Source organism: Bufo gargarizans, chromosome 2 (genome assembly GCF_014858855.1).
Source record: "Bufo gargarizans isolate SCDJY-AF-19 chromosome 2, ASM1485885v1, whole genome shotgun sequence".
Classification (NCBI taxonomy): Eukaryota; Metazoa; Chordata; class Amphibia; order Anura; family Bufonidae; genus Bufo; species Bufo gargarizans.
The window spans coordinates 495,550,543-495,574,317 of record NC_058081.1 but is presented as its reverse complement, the minus strand read 5'-3'; the positions used below and the strand labels follow the sequence as shown (position 1 = coordinate 495,574,317).

General features: G+C 43.5%; 1 protein-coding gene across 2 annotated transcripts in view; it reads left to right on the top strand.

The window, feature by feature from the left end:
• SYN3 (synapsin III) overlaps positions 1-23,775 on the top strand; it is a 333,478-nt gene that overhangs the window by 86,055 nt on the left and 223,648 nt on the right. The window lies entirely within an intron of this gene.

Sequence of the window (23,775 nt, the reverse complement as noted above, 5' to 3'; positions counted from 1 at the left end):
TTTGCGGTCCGCAATGCGCGGGCAACGACCGCGGGGATGCCGGATGAGGATCGCGACCTCAATAACTTGAATGGGGTCCGCGATCTGTCCGTCCCTCAAAAAGATAGGACAAGTTCTATCTTTTTGCGGAACGGAAGCACGAAACGCAACCCCGCGAAAGCACTCCGTAGTGGTTCCGTTCCGTGCTTCCGTTTCGCATCTCCCGATTTGCGGACCCATTCAAGTGAATGGGTCCGCATCCGTGATGCGGAATGCACGCGGCCGGTGTCCCGTGTCTTGCAGACCCACGGTATACTTTTCCAACCAGTGTTGGACATCTCTAGCTTTGTGACATGCCGCATTGTCTTGCTGGTAGATCCCGTCCACCCCAGGGAAGACAATCAGCATGTATGAGTGTACGTGATCTGCAAGGATGAATTCATGTCCAAATCGATTGAGAGGGTCTTTCATATGGATGAGTGGCACAAAGAATGCCCTGAAAACATTCCCCAGACCATAACGCTGTCACCACAAGCTTGTGTTCTTCCAGCAATGGTTCAGCGTATTTGTTCTCTATTGTTTCTCGCCGAAATGCCCACATCCATCCGATTAATGAAGTAGAAAATGTGACTCATCGGATATGGCAACCCTTCACCAATCAGCGGAGGTCAAATTCCAATATTGCAGTGAAAATTGTAGCCTTTTCTTACGATACAACTTCATTAGCAGAGGTGCAGTGACCATCCATCTGCTTCAGAGCCCCATACAGCCTGCTTGTAATTTCCTCTAATATGCAATAATAACCTGCCTGCAAATGCTAGAACTTTTAGTTCTCCTGATATACTTCCCTCCCTATACATGCGCTTCTTCCTGGTCCAGGGCACAGAAATACCTTTCATTGCTCTGCCGTACAGTGGCAAGTCCCTCGGACCAGAATGTAATGTATGTGATTCATCTTGTGACCTATCTCTGACATATCTGTTTTAGTAACTACTTACATTCCCCATGTAATATCAATTCTAGAGCACTCTATGTTGTGCCAGTTCTCTATTATTCCTACTAAAAGTTTACAATTGAATTGCCAATAGTCTGCAATAAGGCTAGGGTACACAGCAACACTGGTCACGCTGCCAGAATCGCTGAGCAGCGGTGATCAAATAGAAATTAATTAAGCCGTGTTGGATTTCTTGCGACTGCCGCGGCGATCCTGGCCGCCACAGGTGTCGCCGTGTAGCCCTAGTCTAAAGGTCCATCTGGGTGTTAGCAGTCTGACACTCTCCAGTCAGTGCTGTCAGTGTCAGACTGTGCAGGGACACCCCTCAACTGGTAACACCCAGATGGACCTTCATTGTAAACTGCTAGCAATTTATTCATAATTTACAGTAGGAATAATTGAGCAATGGTGAAATATAGAAATATAGAGTCATAAGAGCAGATTCTCCAGAATTTTTATTACGTGGGGAATGCAAGTGGTTACTTAAAAAGACAAGTCAGGAGAAGAAAAAGTAATTGAGGTTATTTATCTGTAGATGTATTCAACTATGTATGCAAAAAACGTCCATCATTTAATTAGAATTATGGCTGTATTTTTCTAATGCTGAACACAACTCTTTTACCAATTAATAATTTCTTGGGACAATTTGTATTTTTACAAGGTTGGCAGTGACCGACCCAGGTCATGTGATGCATTTCCATTGATTCAGTCACACAAGGAAAAGAAGAAATATTCAGTGAATATCCTTTTTAATTGGTTTCAATATTGAAATTCATGGTATTTAATTACCGTGGGTAACATTATCTTTCCATTACATTAAAAGCTCTCAGGTCCAATAACTGGACGCCCAGGGTAGAACTTCGCTGATTTTCTAATGCAGTGTTAGACCTTCGATGGTCATTCATGCTCAGCCTTATATCTTCAATGGAGCCACGTGATCATCAAGACTAGCTTCCTGGGGGAGCACCTGCTTTTACTGGAAGGACCAGTTCTTCATTTGCAGCTGAATTTCTAACTCATAGTCTCATTGATAACAGGTTCCTTCATTGGTGCTGCTATGACTCTGCGGAGTAACTCTGTTTAGGGACTATTCACATGACTGTATCTGTTTTACGGTCCGCATATCACGGATCCGCAAATTACAAATGCAGTTTGTCACTTTTCGTAGGCCTCATTGTAACAATGCCTATTCTTGTCCGCAAAACAAACAAAAATAGGACATGTTCTATTGTTTTAGCGGGGCTGTGTAATGGACTAATGGATGCAGACAACACACCATGTGCAGTCCGCAATTATTTTGAGGCCCCATTGAAATTAATGAGTCTGCATAAGATGCACAAAAAAAGCAGATCAGACACAGAACAAAAATAGGGTTGTGTCAAGAGCCCCTCACTCAGATTCCAGTCTATCATGTCCAGTTTATAGTGCCATCAGGACCAACCATACAGCAGCATCCTCAGGACCTTTGCTGCCACAACATGGAGGAATGGTCAAGAATCAGTTCCTCACCTGCTGAAGTCAGCATGGAGAGCAGAACCAAAAGGCATGATCTAATGAAGAACTTCAGCAACATCTTGTGAACATATCTAAATGACCAGGAGACAGTAGAAGAGGAATTTGCTGCTGGTATCCCCCATCCTTCGTGAAACTGTAGGCAGTGGAAAAGGCTGTGAGACGTGTATGGAGATTGCAGAAGACACAAGGGTCACCAACCATGCAAGGGTCACCAACCAGACATAAAGGGGTGACCAGACAGTGGTGGATTAAGCGTACCATAGGCCTTGGGCTGTTCTCATAACCCCCCTTCTCTACCCCCAGGCCATGCTGTATCTCTAATAAGCAGCAGCTCTCCTATGCCAGCACGTTTTTTTTTTTCTGGTATGTGCTAGTGCGCAGTGGCGTAGGGATCGCCATAGCAACCATAGCAGTGGCTATGGGGCCCTACGCCACTGGAGGCCCGTCCGGACCGCATCATTTTATTTTTTTATTTATTAATATACTGAGTCTGACACAGGCTGGGGCAGCCAGCAGCCAGGCCCGACCGCCCGCCCAGTGTAGTGGGCGGGGCGCGGGCGGTCCGCGGCTCGGGCCTGGCTGGGGGGAAGGCGGAAGCTAAGGAAGGAGGAGACGGGAGAGGACAGTGAGTGGCACTGCCGGAACATGAGGTAGGCGGACGCGGTGGAGGGGTCCGGAACGGGGGCGTAGCGGAGGCGGAGCCAGGCTGGCACCAGCGCCGCAGACCGCACTGCACTTGCCTCTGTGGAAATTGAAGAGAAGCGCCGTAATCTCGCACAGGCGCACTGGCAGTCGGCAGAGGCATCGAAGTGCGCATGCACCGTCTTCCTGGAGGACACTGAAGGGGGGATCTGTGGAGGACACTTAGGGGGGGGATCTGTGGAGGACACTTAGGGGGGGATCTGTGGACGACACTGAAGGGGGGATCTGTGGACGACACTGAAGGGGGGATCTGTGGATGACACTGAAGGGGGGATCTATTGGACGACACTTAGGGGGGGGGATCTGTGGACGACACTTAGGGGGATGTTCGGGTGGGAGGTCCTGGAGGGGTGTTTGGGTGGGAGCTCTGGAAGGGGTGGGAGGTCCGATAGGTATGTGGGGGTGGGAGATCCGGGAGGGGGGGCCCATAATTTTTTTTGCTATGGGGCCCAGTCATTTCTAGCTACGCCCCTGCTAGTGCGTGTGTCTCATCACATGTTCCTCCGTCAGCAGCCATCTTATGGACACAGCACTGTTCGGTCACAGAAAGAAGAATAAGGCCATATCTTCACTGAAGGAATAAACTGTACAGAATTGAAAAATCTATGTATTATTGCCTCAGTTAACACTTAAAGCACATTTGGAAATATCATACCTAAACTAACCAACTCCTTTAAATGATTTTTATTTAATGAAAATGAATTTTATTGAACTTTATTCAACTTGTAGATTTTAAGCCCTTGCAGGCAGGGACCTCCCTCTATCTGTATCAGTGTGTAACATGCTTATTGCAACCTTTTTTATGATGTAGGTATACCCCTTTTCATATGTACAGCACCATGGAATTAATGGCGCTTTAGTGATGGATAAATAATAATAATAAAAAGATGATGATTATTATTTATTTATTTTTAAAGATTTTTTAGAGCATATTTAAAGTATAATCTAACAGAGTATAACTAGTATAATAGTGCCCTACCATTGTACAAGAATATAATTACTATAATACGGTGTCTATGTACAAGAAGATAACTACTATAATACTACCTCCTGTGTACAAAAATATATCTACTATAACACTGCCTTCTATGTACAAGAATATATCTACTATAATAATGCCCCCTATGTACAAGAATATAATTACCGTATTTATCGGCGTATAGCACGCACGGGCGTATAACACGCACCTTCATTTTAGAGGGAAATTTCAGGAAAAATAAATAAATTTCAAATAAAGCCTCTGATCTGCCCCCTCTGGTAACGCAAACCCCCCCCCCCCCTCCCTCCCCAGTATTAATCATTGGTGGCAGTGGCCACAGGGTCCCCCTCCTCCCCCCCATCATTGGTGGCAGTGTCAGTTCCTATCGGAGCCCCAGCAGTGTAATGCTGGGGCTCCGATCGCTTACCATGGCAGCCAGGAGTCACGCTACTGAAGCCCTGGCTGCCATGGTATGTTAGTGAGCAGAGAGCAGCGCATTATACTCACGTGCGCTGTGGCCGCCGGTCGCTCCTTCTCATAGGTCTGTGCGGCGCATTGCTAATGCTGTAAGCATTAGCAATCCGCCGCACAGACAGAAGAAGGAGCGACCGGCGGCCACAGCGCACGTGAGTATAATGCGCTGCTCTCTGCTCACTAACATACCATGGCAGCCAGGGCTTCAGTAGCGTGACTCCTGGCTGCCATGGTAAGCGATCGGAGCCCCAGCATTACACTGCTGGGACTCCGATCGGAACTGTGGGATATGGCCGGCACATTCATTGGTGCGCAGTGGCCACAGTCCCTCCCCTCCTCCTCCTACTCTGTCCTCGTTGGTCTTCAGCGGCAGCCGCTCACAGTGGGGAGGGAGGGACTCCCTCCTCCTCCCTCCGCTGTGCCGGCCGGCTCAGTCCTGCCTCTCTGGCCTCCGGAGGACACGTTTCAGCCCTAATCGGCGTATAACACGCATACATCATTTGCCCCCTATTTTCAGGGGGAAAAAGTGCGTGTTATACGCCGATAAATACGGTACTATAATAATTACCTTTATGTTCAAGAATATAAGTGCTACAGTACAGCCTCCTATGTACAAGTATATAACCACTATAACACTGCCTCCTATGTACAAGAATATAACTACTATAACACTGCCTCCTATGTACAAGAATATAACTACTATAATACTGCCTCCTATGTACAAGAATATAACTACTATAATACAGCTCCTATGTAGAAGAATATAACTACTATAATACTGCCTCCTATGTACAAGAATATAACCACTATAATACTGCTCCTATGTAGAAGAATACAGTTACTATAATACTACCTCCTATGTACAAGAATATAACTACTATAATACTGCTTCCTATGTACAAGAATATATCTACTATAATACTGCCCCTATGTACAATAATATAACTATTATAATATTGCGCTCTTTGTAAAAGAAGTACTATAGTACAGCTTCCTATGTACAATAATATAACTGCTATTATACTACTCCCTATGTACAGGAATATCAGGGCCGTCTTTAATATTGATTGGAGCCTGGGCAAGAATTTACTTGGGCCCCCTGGATCCCGTCTTCCTACACCCTAGCATGCAAACATGCCCTCCACCACAACACACACACAAAAAAAAAAATCCACACAGTAGTAAACTTTAATAATGATGAGTGGCCACTAGAGGTGTTCCTTGGCAGTAATGTAAATACTGCCTTTTTTTTCAAAAAAAAAAGCTTGCAGAGACATGCTATAGACACCAGAACTACTACGTTTAGCTGTTTGTGGTTCTGGTGACTATAGTGTCCCTTAATATAGAAAAAAAAAGAATCAGCACAAAAGTATCAAATAAAATAGCTGTATCGTTATTCTAAAAATTAAAAAAGCACAACTTCTGACTCAAATATATAGTATTTTGCAGAAAATTTCTTTTTTTACAATCTGCAGATAGTACTGTACTACTAACCCCTCCATCCACCCCTACATACAGGGTATTACAATGCCATATACCTCTTACATCCAGTAACGTCTCTTTTGATGTAGATGTTCTCTTTCCTCATCTTCTCCTTTCAGACCTTCAGACCAGACCACCATTTTTCTGCCATTTCTCGTCTCTGCAGTTTAACAAACAAAATCTTAGTTTACTACTTTTCCATCATCCTCCCATCTTCTGGATAAATCATCCTACCATCCCCAATACTGTGCCGCTTTGCTCCCTAATAGTATACTGCAGAAACAGATAAACCCCCTGATAATAGTAGTGCCATGCAGATAGTGCCCTTCAATAATTATTGGCACACAGTGCCCTAAAATAACTGCGCCCAGCAAATAGTGCCTGTGAAACTAATAGTGTAAACATAACGTCCCCAAAAAATAATTGTGGTAAGCTGATACTGTGCCAAAGTGCCCCCACAGTAATAGTGCTCCCAAAAGTACCACCAATAGGAATAATTCTCTTCTAGAGCACACATGGTAGTAATAGTAATTCTCCTTATAATGTCCCAGTGCAAAAACTACCCCCTTTTAATGCCCCCAGTTGAGCTAATGTCCCCATAGTGCCCCAATAATGTACCAGTATAAAATGCCCCAGTAGAAGCCCTCAGTATCCCCCGTAATTTGCATGTATAAAATACCCCTCTTTAGTGCTCCCCATAGATGAGCCCATAGTACTTGTCTCTCCCCTTCTCTGTAGTGCCCACCATAATGTGCCCCAGTATAAAATACCCCTATACAGAGCCCCCCATATAAAATGCCCCTTCTTTGTGGCCTCAGTAGAAGCCCCCATAGTGCCCCCATGTCACGGCCTTTGTTATGCGCTGTGACACTTATGCCACGCTTGCTGTTGCCCGTGGCAACATGTTGCTATTTCAGCATGCAGGGGCTGTGTCACGGCTTTTGTGGTGTGTGCCGTGACATGGTTGCCTTGCATGTTGTTGCCTGCGGCAACGTGTAGCTTTTTATGCTGGTGTGTGCACTTCCCCTTTTGAGTTGTTTCCTCCTCTGTCCGGTGCTGGAGGAGTTAACCACCTTATTGGGCGTGGTCACTACGTGCTTCATCTTACCTGTGGCTAGAGGCCAGGAGTCAGTGTTACTCCAGCCATGGTGTGTGCTGGAGTTATGCTCCTGGTCTTCATGTTCCATCTCCCAGAGTGAGGGCCTCCTAGTGGGACATCAAGGTCTCCAGCGATGTCTTCTCTCCCTTACATGTTTTGTATGTTTGGTGTGGGGTTATGATTTGATGTGTTGTAATGTCTAGCTTGGTGTTCCTTGTCTGGTATGTTTGGTGATTTCTTCCAGCATGGTTGCTAGACTTCCTAGCTTGTATGCAGTGCCACCTGGGGCTGCCATGCACCTTGAGGCATGGGGATCCTGGTGGAGTCTGGTGTGCTGGATACCTATGTGAGTTGCTAGTACGGTGTCCTGTTTGGTGTTAGGGCTCCGGTACTGTATTCACGGATTCCAGTCGAGGTGGCAGCGGCAGGTAAGTGTGTCGTCTTGTTTTCTTACCTGCCGATTCTCTTGCTGCATATGGTCTTTCCCTTTCCCTGCTTCTAGACCTTTTGAGACTCCTGTTCTTCCGTTTCTTGGAAGAACAGGGCACCTCTTCTCAGCTCCTTTGTGAGGGATTCTCAGGGCGACTCAGTGCCTCAGGTATCCAGGGTATGAACCGTCCTACCATCCAGGTCCGCTCATACGGTGAGGAGTTAGGGCTAGGTATAGGGATGCATTAGGAGGTGACCTGCTCCCTTATCCTTGTGTTCAGGCCTAGTTGCTGTCCTTATCCCCCAGTCATCGTACGGTGGAGGGTTTTCCCTACTCCCCACCGTGACACCCCAATAATGTTCCAGTAAGAAGTGCCCCCATTGTGCCACCCAATAATGTGGCAGTAAAAAGTGCCACCAATAATGTGCCAGTAACAAGTGCCCCCATAGATGCCCCCCAATTATGTGCCAGTAGTAGTACCATATAAAAAAAATAAACACTTAGGCCCCTTTCACACGGGCGAGTTTTCCGTGCGGGTGCGATGCGTGCGGTGAACGCATTGCACCCGCACTGAATCCTGACCCATTCATTTCTATGGGGCTGTGCACACGAGCGGTGATTTTCACGCATCACTTATGCGTTGCGTGAAAATCGCAGCATGCTCCTCTTTGTGCGTTTTTCACGTAATGCAGGCCCTATAGAAATGAATGGGGTTGCGTGAAAATCGCAAGCATCCGCAAGCAAGTGCGGATGCGGTGCGATTTTCACGCATGGGTTCTAGGTGACAGTCTATTCACTGTATTATTTTCCCTTATAACATGGTTATAAGGGAAAATAATAGCATTCTGAATACAGAATGCATAGTATAATAGTGCTGGAAGGGTTAAAAATAATAAAAAAGTTAACTCACCTTCTCCTCTTGTTCGCGCAGAGGCCGGTCTGTTCTTTAGCTGTGGCTGAAGGACCTTTGATGACGTCAGATCACATGCTCCATCACCACGGTGATGGACCATGTGATTGGAGCATGTGATCTGACGTCACCTCAGGTCATTCAGTCCACAGCTAAAGAACAGACCGGGATCTACGCTAACAAGAGGAGAAGGTGAGTTAACTTTTTTTTATTATTTTTAACCCTTCCAGCCCTATTATACTAAGCATTCTGTATTCAGAATGCTATTATTTTCCCTTATAACCATGTTATAAGGGAAAATAATACAATCTTCAGAACATCAATCCCAAGCCCGAACTTCTGTGAAGAAGTTCGGGTCTGGGTACCAAACATGCGTGATTTTTCTCACGCGAGTGCAAAACGCATGACAATGTTTTGCACTCGCGCGGAAAAATCGCGCATTTTCCCGCAACGCACCCGCCTCTTATCCGGGCAAAAAACATGACGCCCGTGTGAAAGAGGCCTTATACTTACCTCCATCAGGCTGGCAGCAATGCGATGCAGGCATCTTCCAACCTGTGTCCTGCGCTGTACGGCTCAGGCAGCGCGATGACGTCATTGTGTCGCCTGATTCGGCCCTCACTGCAGCGCGGGGACCCGATGAATGGAGAGCAATCCGTCCATGATGCATCCAGTTCAGTCTTTTTTACTGATCAGGCTTTTCAGAAAACCGTAGCATGTTGTATTTTTGTGAAGGCAGCAGGATGCCTTCCATAGGCATCGGGTCTTGCCTTCTACGGAAACCTGTGAGATCCCAGAAGTTAGTGTTTTTTTATAATAAAAAGAAAATAAGTTTCAAGTAAAAAAAAAAGCCACTTTCCCAAAATAAAACATAAATTTGTAAAAAAAAGAGAGAGAAAACGTAACGACCGGCTCTATAAAAATACAACACGATCCACCTCCTCACTAGAACGCCGTAGAAAAAATAAAATAAAAACTGTGCAAAAACAACCATTTTTTTTGTCTCCTTACATCACAAAAAATGCAACACCAAGCGATCAAAAAGGCATATGCCCCTCAAAATAGTACCAATCAAACCATCACCTCATCTCGCAAAAAATTAGCCCATACATAAAATGATCGGGTAAAAAAAATAAAAAAAATATGGCTCTCAGAATATAGAGAAACTAAAACATGATTTTTTGGGGGGTTTCAAAAATGCTGTTATTGTGTACAACTTAAATAAATAAAAAAAAGTATACATATTAGGTATTGCCGCGTTCGTTACAACCTGCTGTATAAAAATATTACATGATCTAACCCCTCAGATGAACACCGTAAATAATAAATTAAAAAAACTGTCACAAAAAGCCATTTTTTGTCACCTTAAATCACAAAAAGTGTAATACCAAGCTATCAAAAAGTCATATGCACCCTAAAGTAGTACCAATCAAACGTTATCACATACCGGAAAAAATTAGCCCCTATATAAGACAGTCGCCCAAAAAACTAAAAAAAAACTATGGCTTTCAGAATATGGAGACCCTAAAAAAAAAAAATTTCTCCAAAATGCTTTATTAGGTTAAACTGAAACAAACAAACAAAAAAAGTAGTCTTATTTGGTATTGTCACGTCCGTAACAACCTGCTCTATAAAAATAGCAGATGATTTAACCTGTCACAAAACGTGTAATATAGAGAAACCAAAAATCAGATATACCCTAAAATAGTACCAACAAAACTGCCACAAATGGGGTCACTTTTTTGGAGTTTCTACTCTAGGGGTGCATCAGGGGGTCTTCAAATGGGACATCTCAACTTATCCCAGTGAAATCTGCCCTCCAAAAACCATATGGCATTCCTTTCCTTTTGCGCCCTGCCATGTGCCCATACAGCAGTTTACGACCACATATGGGGTGTTTCTGTAAAGTACAGAATCGGGGTAATAAATATTGAGTTTTGTTTGGCTGTTAACACTTGCTTTGGTAGCGGAATAAAATGGATTAAAATGGAAAATCTGCCCAAAAAAGTGAAATTCTGTGATTTCATCTACATTTTCTTTTAATTCTTGTGGAACACCTAAAGGGTTAACAAAGTTTCTAAAATCAGTTTCGAATACCTTGAGAGGAGTAGTTTCTAAAATAGGGCCATTTTTGGGTGGTTTCTACTATGTAAGCCTCACAAAGTGACTTCCGACCTGAACTGGTCCTTAAAAAGTGGGTTGTGGAAATTTTCTTAAAAATTTTAAGATTTGCTTCTAAACTTCTAAGGCCCCTTTCACACGGGCGAGTATTCCGCACGGATGCGATGCGTGAGTTGAACACATTGCACCCGCACTGAATCCCGACCCATTCATTTCTATAGGGCTGTTCACATGAGCAGTGATTTTCACGCATCACTTGTGTGTTGCGTGAAAAGCGCAGCATGCTCTATTTTGTGCGTTTTTCACGTAACGCAGGCCCCATAGAAATGAATGGGTTGCGTGAAAATCGCAAGCAAGTGCGGATGCGGTGCAATTTTCACGCACGGTTGCTAGGAGACGATCGGGATGGAGACCTGATCATTATTATTTTCCCTTATAACATGGTTATAAGGGAAAATAATAGCATTCTGAATACAGAATGCATAGTAAAATGGCGCTGGAAGGATAAAAAATAAAATAATTTAACTCACCTTAATCCACTTGATCGCGCAGCTGGTGTAACGTTACATTACCCTACTTCGTGAGATTTCCCTACCTCCTAACTTCCGGTCGCACTGCTAATGACGTAAGGAGGCGTTCCTGAGTTTTTACGATCTGCGCATGCGCAAACGGACAGTTTATGGAAAATCTCAGCGGAGTTCAGCTGCACACCGGGACACTGCGCATGCGCCGGAGGGAAATATTACGGCCCAGTGCGCAAGCGCGGGTAACTCCGGCCGGCGCATGCGCAGTGTCCCGGTGTGCAGCTGAACTCCGGTGAGATTTTCCATAAACTGTCCGTTTGCGCATGTGCAGATCGTCAAAACTCAGGAACGCCTCCTCACGTCATTAGCAGTGCGACCGGAAGGAGGTAGGGAAATCTCCCGAAGTAGGGTAATGTAACGTTACACCGACATCTCTTCTGTCTTCTTTCTTTGCTGTGTGCAGGAACAGGACCTGTGGTGACGTCACTCCGGTCATCACATGGTCCATCACATGATCCATTACCATGGTAAAAGATCATGTGATGGATCATGTGATGACCGGAGTGACGTCACCACAGGTCCTGTTCCTGCACACAGCAAAGAAAGAAGACAGAAGAGATGCCGGTTGCGCGATCAAGTGGATTAAGGAGTTAAATTTTTATTTATTTTTAACCCCTCCAGCGCTATTGTACTATGCACTCTTGTATTCAGAATGCTATTATTTTCCCTTATAACCATGTTATCAAGGGAAAATAATACAATCTACACAACACCTAACCAAACATGCCGATTTTTCTAACGCGAGTGCAAAACGCATTAGTGTTTTGCACTCGCGCTGAAAAATCGCGCATGTTCCCGCAACGCAACCGCACATTTTCCCGCAACGCCCGTGTGAAAGAGGCCTAAGCCTTCTAACATCCCAAGAAAAGAAAATGTAATTTACAAAATGATCCAAACATGAAGTAGACATATGGGGAATGTAAAGTAATAACTATTTTAGGAGGTATAACTATCTGTTTTTAAAGCAGAGAAATTCAAATTTAGAAAATTGCGAATTGTTTAAACATTTTTGGTAAATTTTGTATTTTTTTATAAATAAAAATGAGCTATTTAGGCTCAGATTTACCACTGCCATGAAGTACAACATGTGATAAGAAAACAATCTCAGAATGGCTTTGATAAGTAAAAGCGTTTTAAAGTTATCGCCACGTAAAGTGACACTGGTCAGATTTGCAAAAAAAAAAATGGCCTGGTCCTTAAGGTGACAAATGGCAGGGTCCTGAAGGGGTTAACCTTTAACTTCAGGGTTTGTACACAGTGGTCACCAGGTCACATGTCCAGCTCGGGCTGCGCAGTCGGATTTGCAGCAGGGCTTGTGTTTAGTTTTACGTCTCCTGGAAATACCACAGTTCAGGTTCTAAAATAGATCAAACACTTGGTTCAGGGGCTCTTATCTTCTGTGTCTTCCGTGTTCCTTCCTTGGGTTTTGCCTCTCTGTGAAGAGTTTATTACTTGACTTTCTGGCATTTCACAACTGCCAAGTTTCCGAGACAAAATTAGAAAAAAAAATTCCGTAAGGGAAGAAAAGCTAGACAGGTCTGTGTGAACATAGACAGGAGAAGGGTAGAAGAGAGCCAAACTCTGCGCAGCCATAATACTGCTCAGGATGTCTTCTTTTTAGTCGTTTTTTTTTATTTTTTTGGATGTGTCTGAATATTACATAAGTCATTTGCAATGCAAATAAGTGGAGAACATTTTGACTTAGCCATTACTGACTGATCTATGTACAGTATGCAATAACTGACTGTTGCAGGTAGAAACAATCAAAATGTATCATAGCCACCGCTGACTTATCAAAATCTGTAAGACACTGGCTGTTGGTAAGTGGAGACCGTCAACAAGCAGCATAGTCACTGCTGACTTATCAAAATCTGTAAAACACTGGCTGTTGGTAAGTGGAGACCGTCAACAAGCAGCATAGTCACTGCTGACTTATCAAAATCTGTAAAACACTGGCTGTTGGTAAGTGGAGACCGTCAACAAGCAGCATAGTCACTGCTGACTTATCAAAATCTGTAAAACACTGGCTGTTGGTAAGTGGAGACCGTCAACAAGCAGCATAGTCACTGCTGACAATTCCAAATTTGAAACAGCTGGCTATTGTCAAGTTGAAACCCTACAACTAGTATTTAGTATTCATTTGCTGAGCAAGCCATAAATGTTACATCTGGCTGCTGTCAAGTGGAGGTGGTCAGTAAGTAATCTAGCCATTGCTGGCAGATCCATCCATCCATCGGTAAAAGCTGGCCTTTGCTAAGTAGAGACTATCAGCATACAGCTTAGCTATTGCTGATAGAAAATCTGTATCTTGACAAGTGGAAATCATCAGTAAGCAGCCTAGTCACAGCTGACTGATTCATAATTTAAAAACTGGAGACCATCAGTATGGCTCAAAACCATCTTCTGCCATGAACCTTGGAAATCGCTTAATCGACACCTCCCTGATATAGTCCTATTATAAGCAGGGGAAATCTCATGGAATTGCTCTACATGCAATTCCCCAATATACAAGGGTAGACTTAGCTCACTGAAAGGGGAACTGCCCTTTAAGATGGCACCACCGTTTTAGGCTACTTTCACACTAGCGTTGTTTGAATACAGCGGGTAGTTCCATCGTCGGAACTGCCCGCCGAATCCGTAAAAACGTGTGACAACGGATTACATTTGAATCCTGATCAGGATTCTGATCACCATGAAAAAATGCATTGGAAAAAACTGATCCGCCATTTATAAACTTTAACTTATTTTGCACATTTTTCGGGTTAAACATGCAAAAGCCGGATCCGGTTTGACGGAACACACGGCGCCGGATCCGGCATTAATGCAAGTCAATGGGATTTTTGGCCGGAGGTAAAAATACAACATGCTACAGTTTTCTGAAAAGCCTGATCAGTAAAAAAGACTGAACTGGATGCATCCTGGACGGACTGCTCTCCATTCAGAATGCATTGGGATAAAACTGATCAGTTATTTTCCGTATTTGAGCCCCTAGGACGGAACTGGGCGCCAGAAAATAAAAACGCTAGTGTGAAAGTACCTTAAGGTGGAATTTCTCTTTAAAGTGTCAGAACAGCTTCTGCATTGTGGCCAGCCAACAAGTTCATCTTTCATTAAGGTGGAATGGCCCCTTTCACGTCTTACCGGCAGCACTGCTATATTTGGATGCATTGTGGGTATTCTGCTTCCTTAAATCAACAGGCGGGATTATTTTTAATACAAGTCTGTTTTCTCTTGGTTAGCGCCTCATCTTTGTATCTCTTTAAAAGATGCCTCTTCAGCCTCTCGCTCACGTAGTCCCCTCCACCTCCCTGTCTTTATTCGATCCACATAAGAAAACCCATGAATAGAGGGTTTGTTCTAAAATCAGATGTGGAGAATATTAATCTAATGATGAAATGGGAGCGGAGGTGCTCCGGGGAGGTGGGGGTGGGGGGCGCTAGGGATGCGATGGGATAGCAAGATGGGAAGGTGGCATCTTGGTGACTTTATTGAGAGAAGACAACAGTCGGGGGTTGGGAGTAGTGGTGCTTAAGACCCTGTTAATTTCTCCAGTAAACAAGCTGAAAACTTTGTTCTTTAAGTTTGGTGCCAAGACAAATCTCTGTGCCCTAAGCACGTTGCTGGCAAGGCAAAGATCTTCATTGAGTCGTGTCTAGAACTGGCAGGGGAGAGAGCGGCACGACATTGTGCGTTCACCCTGAGCGCCGATGCTTTTTGGCACTGGGACACAAAAGGTCAGAAAGCATTTTTTTCACATCTTTGAGAGGCAGAACTTTTTTGCTGCCAAAAACTGTGCCCACAGAATAACGTTAGACCAGTGGTAATTAGCTAAATTCTTTTTTTATTTTTTTTGTTACTGGGTCATTTTATATTAGGACATCCATCTTACAGAGTCCTGAACAATGCTGAATAGAAGGGGAATAATTACTCCTGATGAAACCTTATAGGCACCTCACTTTTAGCATCAGAGGGATCCTAAACAATGCTGAATTAGAGGGCACTAAGTACTCCCAAGGTGCCAGTCAGGGGGCTGATGAAAACTATAGGCACGTCACTTTTGGCACCAGAAGGGTGGACCGGTAGGACTCTTTTTGTGTCCTGACTGCTACCTTTTGTATGATCTAATGTAATTACAGTATGTTCCCCTGAACTATAAGAAGCAAACTGTGGCTGGGAGGGCAGAAATATTTAATTAGAAAAAGACCAATTTCCCCGGGTTGTCGAGCCTCCCTAGCATTGCGGGTGACGCTTGGGAGGCTCGTCCCCATCGTGCCCTGCTATTGGCTTCTTCCCATTCGCCGGATGTTTTGATCTAGGCAACGGGGGGATACAGCGGCAGCCATGCTGGGATCAGGAGCGACGCGGGTACCGGGGAGCGGGCTAAGTATAATCTATATGAAGGACCTACTGTAGGCATTTAACTTCTGTTGTGGAAAACATGTTTGAAGGGTTCTTAAGGGACTATATACAGGAGATTATGACTGTTAATAATATCACATGTGATAACCAGCATAGATTTAACAAGGACAGAGGCATTTGAAACTGTTCCTCGTAGATGTTTAATAAGTAAAGTAAGGTCTATAGGCTTGGAAAGTATAGATAGTAATTGCTACTAGCTGAAGGACCGTGTCCAGAGTTGTGGTCAATGATTCCTATTCAGAATGGTCCCAGGTTATAAGTGGTTCCCCAAGGTTCAGTGCTGGGCCCTTTATTATTTATTAATGATATCAAGGATGAGATTAATAGCACCATTTCTATTTTTGCAGATACTAAGCTATGTAGAACTGTACAGTCTATGGAAGATGTCTATATACTACAAGCTGACTTGAACACTGAGTGATTGGGCATCAACTTGGCAAATGTGGTTCAATGTGGACAAATGTAAAGTTATACATCTTGGTAGTAATAATATCTGTGCTTCATATGTCCTAGGGGATGTAACACTGGAGAGTCACTTATAGAGGGAGATCTGGGTGTCCTTGTAGATGGTAGATTAAATTACAGCATACAATGTCACTCAGCTACTTCTAAGGGCTTATTTACATAACTGTGTATGAATGAGTCCGCATCCATCCCGCAATTTTGCTGAACGGGTGCGGACCCAGTTATTTAAAAAAAGTTATAGCATGTCCTATTGTTGTCCGCAAGAATAGGCATTTTCTATCATAGTGGTGGCCATTTGCGGTCCGCAAATTGCGGAATGCACATTAGCCGCGATCCGTGTTTTGCGGATCTGCAATTTGCAGACCGCAAAACACTACGGTCCTGTGAATTTGATCCAGTACTAGTGTTTACCCGGAGAGATACGGCAGCACCCACCAGTTACCCGTAATTTCTCCAGTTGGCCTTCATTGTGGTTGCACCCAATTAGGTCAGCATAATTAACTCCCCTGCGTTTAGAGGACACTGTTTGTTTTGACGTACTCGCCCTATGAGCGCCTTTCTCTCTTTTTGTGGCCACTCTTACGGTATTTGGCCGTAGAAAATACCGCAGAATTTGGTATTTTCTCCGGACAAAATTCCAGAACACATGCCGGATCCAGCATTAATTTCCATTAAAAAGGATTAATGCCCGATCCGGTACCAAGTGTTCCAGAAAACCGAATCCGGTTTCCCAATCTGCGCATGCGCAGACCTTTAAAATGTGAAAAAAAAATAGCGGTTCCGTTTTCCAGATGACACCGGAGAGATGGATCCGGTGTGTCAATGCATTTGTCAGCCGGATCCAGAAACAAATGCTATCCGTTTGCATACGGATTTCCAGGTTCGGCTGGCAGTTCCGGCGACGTAACCGCCTGCCGGAATTCAACAATGAAAGTGTGAAAGTACGCTAAGGCTACCAGGATATTGTCATGTATTAAACGAGGCATGGACTCGCAGGACAGGGATGTGATACTACCACTTTACAAAGTGTTGGCGCGGCCTCATCTGGAATATGCAGTTCAGTTCTGGGCACCTGTCCATAGAAAGGATGCTCTGGAGCTCAGGGGCGTTGCTAGGTTAAAACATTCGGGGCCCAGGCCCCAAATGTACTGCCTGCAAACTAGATACAACTGTATTGCCCTCCTCAGGACAGCAATACAATTAAATCTAATGCTCTGCAAGAGCTGAAGGGCCTGTGATGACACCACAGTCCATGTGATCAGTTCTAAAACAGTAGCTGAAAAGGACCTGCGATGATGTCACCATCATGTGTGACCAGTTCAGGAGAGTACAGCTCAGCTGTGAAGAGAAGTCCTTGGAAGAAGCTGTGGTGAGGTCTGCTACATGAGGAGAGGTAAGTGAAGGGGTTAATTACTCAGTATGAGAGGCAGAGTAATGTTGGGAGTTGTAGTTATTTAACTGGGTTTGTATGTTAGGGCTGAAGGGAGAGAAGTTATTTACATGGGACAGTGGGGTGGAATGATGTTATTTACATGGGACTGAAAGTTGAGTGGGTGATGTTGTTTGTTATTTACATGGGACTATATGTTGAAGGCGGCTGAGGGAAGGAGTGATATTATTTATATAGGACTGAATGTTGAGGGGTAATGTTATTTACATGGGACTGCATGTTGAAGGCGGCTGGGGAGGGGGTGATTTTATTTATATGGGACTGTATGTTGAAGGCGGCTGAGGAGGGGTGATGTTATTTACATGGGACTGTATGTTGAAGGCGGCTGAGGAGGGGTGATGTTATTTACATGGGACTGTATATTGGAGGGGGCAGTAGAGATGGTGTGATGTTATTTACATGGTACTGTATTTTGGAGGGGGCTGTAGATAGAGAGAGATGTTATTTACATGTGACTGTATATTGGAGGGGGCTGGAGAGATGGTGTGATGGTATTTTTTAATGGGACTCTATGGCGGAGGAGGGAAATAATATTATTTACATGGGACTGTATGGTGGAGGGGCTGAGAAATTATAATTTCTTAGGACACTAAACAGAGGAATATAACTACAGGGGGCACTGTAGGGGGCATTATGAATACTGGGGGCGCTTCAGGGTGAGCAGTATAACAGTAGGGGGCAATATAAATACTGGGAGCGCTTCAGGGCGACCATTATAACAGTAAAGGGTGATATAAATACTGGGGGCGCTTCAGGGTGAGTATTATAACAGTAGGGGGCAGTATAAATACTGGGGGACTATAGGGGCATTTTAAATCCAGGGGACATTAGGCATTCTTATTACTACTTGGGGCTCTATAGGAGGGACTTATAGAACCACATTATTTATACTAAGAGCACTATGTGGGGCCTTATTACTACTGAGGGGTCTGTAGAAAGTTTTTTTACCACTGGGGAACAATAGGAGGGGGCCTTATTTCTACTGGGGCTCTAAGAGCATTATTAATGTTGGAGGGCTCTTCTACTAGGAGCACTATCACTATACAGTAAAATGCGGTGTGTGGGGGGGGGGGGGGGGACTTAGAGAACTGGGCCATATTCATTGGGGCTTGGGACCCAGATCTTTTGAGACGCTAGCAACGCCCCTGCTGTAGCGGAAAAAAAGTACAAAAGAGAACGACTAAACTGATAAGGGGCATGAAGTGTCTTTGTTATAAGAAAAGATTAAAGAGGACCTGTCACCTCTCCTGACATGTCTGTTTTCGTAAATAATTGTATTTCACATGAGATGACAATCCTAGAACATTTATTCTTATGACTACGTTTTGCCATTATTCTTCTATTCTTCCTAAACGTTTTGAGATAAAGGTGCAAACGGCAGTTACCAGTTGGGTGTGTGTCCCAGGCTATCATTGACCAATCGGTGTTGCCAGTGGTAGACTTTACACGGACACCCCCCAACTGGTACCAGCCATCTGTACCTGTATCCATAATCTTCTAGCAGGAATAAGAGAAGAATGGGACAACATAGAGTCATAAGAAATGATTCCTCAGAATTTTTATTGCCCGGGGAATGCAAATAGCTGCTAAAACAGACGAGTCAAGAGAGGTGACAGGTCTTTAAAAGGATTACATTTATTTAGTCTTGAGAAGAGGTGTCTAAGGAGGGACATGAGTAAATTGTATAAATACAGTATATAAATGGCCTGTACAAACAATATGGTGGAAAGCTGTTTCATGTAAAATCCCCTCAAAAGACAAGGGACACTGCCTCCGCCTAGAGAACAAAAACGTTCATTCTCCACAGGCATCAAGGCTTCTTTACTTTAAGAACTGTAAATCTGCGGAATAGTCTACCTCAGGATGTGGTCACAGAAGGAACAGTTTTAAAAGGACTTAGATGAATTCTTAAGTAACATTAATGCTTATTTAAATGTGTAGAAGTCAGGTTCTCACTCCCCTCTCCTAATATTCCCATCCCCACCCATCTCTTGGTTGAATTTGATAGACTTGTGTCTTTTTTCAACCCTACTAGCTATAAAAGTTAGATATTTGACTTTTGGGTGAAACATGGAAAATGTAAACTACACTCTCCAGTGATATATCATGAAAGTAGGGCATTTAAGTAGAAGCATGCAATGATGATTTCCTCATCTCAAACAATTTATTGAAACACTAGTGGTCGGTATACCCCCACAAAATGTCACTGTCTCAAAAACTTGTCATGTGGCCTTCAGCATCAATTGCAGCTTGACAACAACGTTTCATGCTGTTCACAAGTTGTCGTATTGTCTTCTGAGTCATGGCATCCCACTCTTTTTGAAGGGTGGCCCTCAGGTCATTGAGGTTCTGGGGTACAGAGTTACGAGCCTCTACACAGCGACTCAGCTGATCCCATAGGTTTTCAATGGGATTCGGGTATGGAGAAAAGTGCAGGCCATCCATTTGAGGTCCCCAGTCTCCAGCAGCCGTTCCCTAATGATGCGATCTCGATGAGCAGGCACATTGTCCTCTAGGAGGATGAAATTATGCCTGTGTTGTTTATACAGAGGCACAATGACTGCATTAATGTTATTCAAGTAGTATGGGCTTGTCACTGCACCATTCATAAAGTGTAGGGTGGTTCTGTATTAACTAGACACACCTGCCCACACCACTACCACCTCCACCAAAAGCAAACAGTGGCTGATGCATAGTGCTCTCCTTGAAGTCTCCAGCATCATTTGGTGACCATCAATTCTGCTTAGCGTGAATCAACTTTAATCAGTGAACAGCACTGAGGCCCACTGGTCCCTCGTCCAGCGTAGATGCTCCCTGGCCCATGCAAGATGATGAAGCCTGTGGTCAGGTACCCTTGCAGGTCATTTAGCACGCAGACCATGCTGATGTAAACTGTTTTGAAGGTCTGACAATTGGGTGCCTCTCACCTCCCTTAAATTGTACCTGGAGTTGTGTGACATTCATCATCCTGTTCCGCAGGGCATTGTTTACAATGAAGCACTTATCGTTGTGGGATGTGGCCAAAGGACGTCCACTTCTATTCCTTTCTTTGACTCTTCCAGTCTCTCTGTATCTCTGTTGCAACCTGCTGATGACACTCTGTGACATTCTAAGCTCAGTGGCCGCTTCCATCTTAGAACATCTTGCTTGAAGCTTTGCAATGGCGAGGTACTGTTGATCAGTTGTTAGGCGTCGTCTAGGTCTCATGATTTCAAAATATAAACAGCATGATGAGGAGGACTGTTTAAATGCCAATTCTATTTGAACCAGGAAATTTATTGGGCGATTCATGGATTAAACACCTATTTAGAATTTTGCCTTTTAAGCTCCTTTTTAGAGAACAGCAAGCTGTGCAAAAAGTACTGAAGCACTGAACAGATGGACATGTGCATTCAAAAGTTTAAAGAAGGTCACATTAGGATCACCTGCAAGAGTGCATTTTAGGTTCATCCTGAAATTTCACCCACAAGCCAAATATCCCAAACTTTTTGTGAGTAGTGTATATTTCCTAGACAAGTTTAGGTTCGACATTTATTTCCGAGTTCAATAAAAACAGGCAGTCCCTGTGCATGTGCTTATATAAAAATAAGAAGTCTACTTACCCCTTTTCTGCCTTGCCTCATCCAGCTATGCGCTTTAGTCCTTCCTACTGCTGACATCTTCCTGGCTGCAGCGGTGACCTTCTGTACATACCAGATCACAGTACAGCCAATCACTGGCCTCAGCATATAAGGAACATCACCGCTGAAGCCAGGAAAACAAACAGCGCAGCACAGGAAGAGCCAGGGGAGAAATGGGGTTAGTGTTTTAATTTTAGACTATTTAAAGGGGCTGCCCGAGTTTTTATTTAACTGATGTTTCATACGATGATATGAAGTTGCTTGTCTAGTAAACATGTCAATTTTTTTCAACTTCTAGTGAACATGGCATAAAAAGTGACATTTTTAATGTAATTTGTGACTCCCGCAACACAATGCTGTTTAATAAATTCCCTCTAGGTGTATGTGCCAGGCTAATAACACGCACTGAATTGCTTAATGCTCGTTTGAAGGCCTTTCACATGGCTAGATGTAAAATGAATGGGGAGACGAATGATCATCATGATGACTGTCACCCAAGAGAGACGTTTATTCTGCGACATCTGGCCTGGTAACTGACTCTTGCACCACATGCCAGCCATTGCTCTCTACGTGCCCTGCTTTGCACCCATACAAATACTTAACATCATGGGCACCCCTCGATAACCATCAGGCAGGAGCCCTAACAGCATGCTGTGTCCCGGATAAGAAAAGGTGCACACTCCATTTACTGCACCATTCTAGCGAGCAATGGTGTGAAGAATTGACAACCAGAGCCACTACTACTACAACTCCCATGCTCCTCCTGGGCTTGCTGCTTTTGTTTCCAATAATAGGCCCAATTCTCAGCCCATGTCAGAGGGCCCTAAATCCTAATTACAGATTTTAGTACCATGGAAACTTGTTCCAAAGTATGTAGAAAGGAATAAGTTTCTTTTCATCCCTCCTCATTTTGCATTAGGTAAGTTCATCAGTGTGGGCACATATTAAATTCTAAATTTAGGTGCAACTCTATAAAATAGAAAGAGTAACACTGTTTTTTGTTTTTAAGATTTTATTTATAAGTGCAATATAGACAATTAGTGATTTAGGTTCCGTTTTACTCTTGTGAGGAGAAGTCTCCATGACTGTCAAGTTCCCCTGGTCTAAAGGTCATCTTCTTTACCCTCTCCTTGGGCTTTGATGTTAGTCTAGGTCTTCCATACCATTCAGACTCTTACCTATAAATGGTCTCCTGGCTATAAATATCCCAAGGAAGTTCTGGATGGTCATGAGCCTAAAGGATTTTCATTTGGTTCCCAAATCCACTACAGATTTGGGTGGTCAAGCAGTTTGGGAAGCTCTATAAAGAGCTCTTTGAGGTCTAGCGAGGACTCTTTTTCCATAAGGAACCATCTATGTGAGCATTTTCAGGTAGTTCAGCACAGCCTTCTTCTCTTTAACCTTTCTTAAAAGCCTCATAAACTAAAGCATTTAAGAAGTCTTGCTTTCTCTCATTTCTAATGCTTTATAGAAAACACATACATTTGCTTAGTTGGTTTCTCCAACAATATGGCCCTCCACCGGAGTCTCATGTCGTTTTTTTTTTTCTTTTTTTCATTTTAGTACCAAAAAGCGGAACTAAGGGGAAGAAAAAAATGTCTGTATAGGTGTATAGGAGAAGGACTCTTATCCCATTTGTTCCAACCAGGTTTAGAACTTTTAGATTTTTTTCCCTTAATAAAAAATCATTAATAAGGTGCTTCCAAACCTTCACACCAGGTGGCTCATTTGTATCTGGTGTCTTATGCCCATTATGATGAGAGTTTTATGTCATTGTAACCAATATACAGTATAGGATGGATCAAAATAAGCCCATCGCATGGATGTTTATGTTGCAGATTTCTGTTGTGTCGGCAAATAGTGAAGCAGCATTCATCTGTATTATGATTCTGTTCTCATCAAGTTTGAGCTGCTTCACAAATTTCGCAATTTTGTAGAACATTTTTAAGATTTCTAGGATGACTGTTGACTTTCAGTGGTCTACAAATTTTCTTACCACAGCTTTGCAGATGCTGTTCTTCACTGTGGTTCTCTGTTCCAGAGGACGCCTTATGGCCTTTCCAATGGCCAGCAGTGCTAAACTGACTTCTACCAAATCTTATCTTTTGGTCTTTGTGATCATCATGTGGATTACATGAGCTCAGGGAAGAACTGGTGCTAGTAACTATGACATGTCTAAAAGGAGATCCTAATAATGGGCTTATTTTCTTCACATTATTGATGTCAAATTTAATTTTGTGTCTGTATCACATTAAACACAGCCAAATGCCCATGGGTGGATTTTACCACCACACCAAAAAAGCTAATGTGGGCAGTGTTATAATGGTTATATTCTTGTACATAGGAGGAAGTATTATAGTAGTTACCGTATATTCTTGTACATAAAAGACAGTATTATAGTAATTACATTCTTGTATGTAGGGGCAGTATTATAGTAGTTATATTCTTGTACCTAGGGAGCTGTACTATACTAGTTATATTCTTGTACATAGGAGCAGTATTATAGTGGTTATATTTTTATACACAGGGGCAGTATTATAGTAGTTATATTC